Raw genomic sequence first — 6461 nt, forward strand, 5'->3', positions numbered from 1 at the left:
CAATTTGAGACATTTTTTTGATAATTTACAATATCAACTGTATTAATCAATAAATATGTATCTGAAAACATTAAAAAGAAAAATATTTTTTATTTTATGTCGAAGATAAACCTACAATTTAAGAAACATGTGAATTTGGTGCAGGGTCCCACGTTATTATTATTTATTACATATTATTTTATAGTCATATTTGTTATTAAGTTTTCTATTTTTTGACGTAGAGATATTTGACTATTCATAGTTTTAATATTTTTTATATTCATTTTAAAAAACATCGATTTTTATTTATATAAAATCTTATTTAGGTACGGTCCCAATATTGAAGCTCGATTATATTAATATATCTAGATTATACCAATTATAGGTAAAAGACAAAACACATAGCTTATAATCGTATCTTTAGAATTATCTTCAAATGTGGTAATCGTGCCATTTTTTTGAATAATAAAATACCTAATTCTTGTCAAATTTGGGATCACAGAGATTATAAATATATATTTTTTTATCGTAAATATTTCACTATAATAATGTCAACTTATATAAATAGACTATATACAACGTTTAAGGAATATTCAGGCTAATACTTTGAAAATACCATAAAATCTCCATTTTAACCTACGTTGGGCATGTGGCCGTTAAGTGGCCGGCATTTTGATTCAACTCACGATGCCACTTTATATACCTACCTAATGATACCACTACAAACGGATACGAGTTTGTAATACATACTATAACCTATTTGTATTAGTTTACTTATATTTCGATATTATTTACCTTTCAAAAGCTGGAGTATTGTCCATAACCAAGTATTTGTAGCCATGCAGTCCGGTTGTTCGAAAAAACTCTAAGGTGTGTCGAATCCAAAATGGTTGTTTGTCGAACAATAAATCTTTAACTCTTTTGTAAAGTCTTTTCCATATGGACGTCTTTGTCTCCCCTCTCGATAATTCATTGTTATACATTATTGGTTTAACTTACGATTAATCAGATATGATATGCCAAATTAGGAAACTGAAAAATATTATCAACATTAAGGAAAAAACCTAAAAAAAATGTGTGCAAAAGGACAAAAGACATGTGTCAAAATCTGTGAAATGAATTAGAATAAAGACTAGGCGAATCAACGCCTATGAATTAGTAATTTTTTCATAGAAACATAGTAATTCACATACAAAGTTCAATCTACTTTTGGGTCTCCTGAAAAGTTTTGATATATTATGATATACGTATTTCCCTTATCCTTTCGCTGGTCTTTTCACTAAATCCACCACATAATTATACCGAGGATATTATAATATGGTTTCTTTGTTGACTGAAACCAGTCATGATTTTTTTTTATAAAATACGAAAAGCGGCGCATGTCATGGATCTATGGGTCTCCATAGAGTGCACAGTGAATAATTGTTTACAAGTATATGAGCCATAAGCTGGTCAAATTAGTAGAGGTAGGATATAGGTACATGTCACAAAGTCTACGGTCAGACGATAGGACACCAAAGACCCTTATCAGGAAATAAACTTATGAATATGAATACATCTTAATAAAAAAGAAAATTGTTTGCGATTAGCTCAGTTCATAGGTTCCGTGAATTAATTCCTCGTTTCATCCAACAATAAGCTTAGAGTTCCTGAGATGATAATGAACTAGTGTTTGGTGCATGTCTGATCGTGCCACTCCCTAACGGTGATCGCCCACCATCAGGACGATCTTTGTTGTATCATCCGCTACCTGGAACTAATACTAATAGCTACGTTAATCATTGATTTTTCCTTGGATGACAATTAATGTAATAATATGACCGACAAGCTGTAATACTATGACTGAGCTATTGTACTTTCCCATTCGATTAAGTAAGAACGTCAACATATTTTGTTACCCGGTCAGTCCAAGAAATTTTGAGAATGCGTCTATAGAGCCACACCGCGACATCTACTGGGCCGTCTATAATATATACCTCCATGCCATAGAAACGGATTGAGAGAACATAAAAGCAAACTATACGCATTCTCAGATCTATATTAAGGTCTCAATTGCTAAGGAGGCGTCTCATTTTGAGAAAGGCACTCATGTTTTTATTTCCTGAGACTGATTGCATTTCTCATGTTCCTTAAGAGCATACTTCAGTTAAACGGCAAATAATTTTCAACAGTAGGTGCGACGAAATTTCTCACTAGACAGACAGTCAAAGTGTCCGCACGTCGATTTGTTTTGTCATGGCGTCGGATGAAAATATTCTTAAATCGTGTAAAGATGACTAAAAAACTTTAAGTATGTACTTAAAAAAGAAAACATGTCAATGAATATACTATTATTATTAGTAATATAACAATAAACATAACATTACATGGACACATGTTGAATTTTTATGATAAATTATATTTCGTTCGGCACGCGTCATTTGCACAATCAGCGCATCGCCTAGCCACGATCTTTTTAGACCATGCCTCAACTGAATTATAGCCTTAATAATATTTATGGTGGGTCACACATACCAATACATAATTAATATAAATCGAAACGCCTGCACTTGGAGTTTTATAGAAGTCAGAGTGTATCCAATAATTTTATAAATTATAAATATTTTTTTGTAAAACACTGCGCAAGTAAATTAGTTAGACACAGAAAAATCTTCATCCGTCCATAGTTTGAATATGAATTATCACCGACTGAAAAACAACTAAAAACTAAGAGGGATGAAAGGAACTAGAGAAGGCAGTAAATCTATCCCAGTAATGATGATGCAGGTATTAATATTTCACCATTGAATAAATTTGTACTATGTATAATTTACTATTAATTATATCTGTATCGTTGACAGATAAATACTAGTTTAATTTTATTCATGTATTATTTTTTGTGAATTCGGTTTTAAAATGGAATGCTCTTTTTCTTCGCCATTCTCTGGATTCGGTAATTATCATGTACCTACATATAAATATTTTACTTCAAATATATGATAGACTATGTTATATTAACCGATACAATGAAGGTATGTAACATAATGACATAATATTTAGTCCAACCCACTTGGACTAGATTAAATCAGCAAATTACTGCATATTATCAGCATGTGAATTTTCTAGTCAATGAAATTTGAACCCTTCAGCCAGTGACGGCAGTTACTCGAAGGGCGGTACATCGAGGAGAATCATTAGGTATAAAGACATAGGTACCCAAACTTAGTAATAACAGAAATATCTTTCCATTAAAAAAAATCAGCTGACTGTTTGGAAATAAAATGTATATATTAACATAGAACCTTTAACAGGACTGTAATTTTTTTCAGGTTAACGATGTCCAGTTTACTTCAGTTTTCCTTGATCGCCAGCAATGACACGTGTAGATTAGCGAATTATATGTAAGTACATACTTACCTAATTAATTTATCCAAATATTTTGACAGTCACTCGCGAGATTTGAAAGTTGTCAGGTGTATTTTTTAATGTATCTGAAACCGTGGACTCGCAATACTGTTGATTGAAGTAGATATGGCATTTAAATTAGATTTGGTGATATGTCGTTAGTAATGTATATATACTACACATTTCTTAGATATTGGAGGCATGAAAGGATGATAAAAAATATTGTATAAAAAATGGGGCGGCATTTTGGCACTGCCTAGGGGCGGCATTGTATCTAGGGACGTCACTGCCTTCAGCTAACGCCTGGTTTATTGTGGATGCCTTAATCGATTTGGTTGCTCTATATGTACGCGCCGGTGAAATCCAGGTCAATCAAACCTATGGTTACACCATTGCGAAATACACGTAAGGGAAAATGACTTCCACGTCATACCTAACTACTAATCTAGTTTAACAATAATCTATAATTACCTAGTTTTAACTGGTACATAAGCTGGGAAATAATTAGTTAAGTATAGGATACTCACATAAAACGAATATTTACGATTTTTACCAATAATTCACATAAGTAGCGAAAGATTGTGAGTGGTAGCTTTTGTATCGTATAATGAACACCTATTCTATTTCAACACTTGAAAAAGACTGACAGAATATTTGTGTATGCACCAAATCTTTACCTGGTTTAATATACAAATAAATGACAATATAATTCTATTATTAATTTGTTAAAAATCAATGTTGGGTCATGTGATTTGCCTTTAGTTTATATCCGGTGAACTTGAATGAGTACAATATCAAAAAGGTAGTCGATGACTGCCAGAAATAATATACCAAATGCTTTTTTCAATAACGCTTGGTATAACTTATAACATAAGACCGAAAAGAAGTCGAGGAAAGCAATATCACTGAAAAATTAACGCCCAATTTTTGTAGATCAGAAATGTCGCAAAATGACAGCTATCCATGATGCTTAGGGTAATGTTAGTATATCCGTTTCATCAGGGCTCGAAATGGACCGGAGCGCACCGGAGCGCCGTTCCGGTTCGTGACATCGATAAAATTATGGCTCCGTCTCGTGGAAAACATATTTTGACCATCTGACCATATAATAGAAAATGTAAGATTTATTTTTATGAAGTAGGTACACATAAAATTTGATAACTATATAAATATCTTCAGAAAATTGTCGAGCGCTCCGGTTCGTAAACTTTTCCATTTCGAGCGCTGCCGGTTTCATTATAGACATTTTGGTGTCTACCGGCGGGGTTTTTAAGTAATTCGTTGGTAGCCACCTCCACTCAATCCTTCACAAAAAAAGAAGGAGGGAGATCGCTGTTGTTGTGTTATTTTTAATTTATCTAACTATAATATCGTAGGTTATTTGAGTACTACAAAAGAGGGTCGTGACTCGGAAAAGGTCAGACATCCATGGCCTATGACTTGTTTATTGTTGGTTTAAATTGTGTCAGACGTTTTTTGGTATTTTGACTCCCCCCCCCCTCCCTTTCTTATCGCCACATTTTTTTAAATCTCTCTGTCGAAAATAAATAACATTACAGTTAGGAACTCTACCCGTTCCTTAAAAACGAATTCGTTAAAAAGATTGAGTTCTCACGGAATATTCTATTCTCATAATCTCAAATATTTTTTTTATATTCACGGTATTGTGCCGTCACGTCATGTTCTACAACCAATCCAAACCCCATCATTACAAATCCTCGCATTATAATATTCGACCATCTTCTTAAGACGTGTCATTCGTAAAAACCCGCGTACATAAAACAATACAAACGTGCGTATTAAGGTGGCCTAACGACCCCTTGATTTCGTGTCCGGAAACTTGCACGTATGCAGTTCTTTGTATAATACTTCACCGTGAAATGTTGTATCGGAAATATATGGCCGTATATTAAAGACCGTCCAACCTCTTTGGGTCGTATAGTACTGACAATTCATGTCTAAATAAAACACGTTTCATGTCGGTTTACACTTTACAGGAAGCCAACAGCAAACAATGTTTGAAAATAGCCGATATACTGGATTATTTGTTAGATTATATTAGGTTAGGTTACGTTAGGTTAGGTTTTCATTCTTGAATTCATGAATTTTGCCAAAATCAGCTATAAAAATTGAATTAATGTTCATATTGAATCTAATAAAATTGGAGACCATATAGTATACGGTCATCTCTTTCCGATAAAAAACCTCACGGTGAACTGTGCCACGGTAAAATATTTTACGTACTATGTACATCAGTGTTTCCCACCGGGAAGCAATTTCAACGTTTTGGGGTGCAATGTGCAAATCATTAATATTTGGTATTTTTTTTTTTGTTAAAAACGCATTTTCGAAAATATTTTTTTTATATTGCAACCATGACTTTTCGAGAAAATTACTGTTGCCATTCCCATCATAATATTTAGTAGAATACGGCGCTTTAGCGCTGTAAATGATGTTTTACTGAAAAAAAAAGAAATTGTTTTGATATCACAAACTGTGGAGATTTAAGATTAAAATTGACCAAATTAGTACCTCACATAAAAACTGTTTGCAACTCACATCAAGCATAAGGATCGTACAAATTTTCTTCCGAGTTGTAGGTACATCTAATATAATCATTATTATACATAAGTACTTACATACGAAAGTAAAATTGAAAATAGTATTTATTGCCTATGTGCATTTTTTATTTTAAGCAATTCATTTTTTTTTCAGAATTTGTTAGTTAACTATGAAATTTTGATGGGGGGGGCATGGAGATTTTTGAAGCGTTGAAGTGGGGCAATGCACAAAATAAGGTTGGGAAACACTGATTTACGTGTATCCCCTTGGGCCTTAATCTACGTAGGGTGGCGCGAAACGTATAATATCCAATACACTCGGTGAGATGTTGGGCTTGCCCTTTTCTGGAACGTAACAGTGTACAACTGTACAGTAGGTAAGTAAGAGAGAGTAGGTACATATTTAAGAGTAGATACTCTTAGTGTACTTTTGTTATGAACTCTCAGGAAACCCGATGAAATCCATAGGTGACAGGTATTCAACATTTTTTTGACAGGGGATTACCTGCTTAAAACGTTATAAAAATCGCCGAAAAT

This window comes from Rhyacophila brunnea, unplaced genomic scaffold (assembly GCF_057557595.1).
Source record: "Rhyacophila brunnea isolate RB1 unplaced genomic scaffold, BYU_Rbru_1.0 scaffold_1, whole genome shotgun sequence".
Taxonomy (NCBI): Eukaryota; Metazoa; Arthropoda; class Insecta; order Trichoptera; family Rhyacophilidae; genus Rhyacophila; species Rhyacophila brunnea.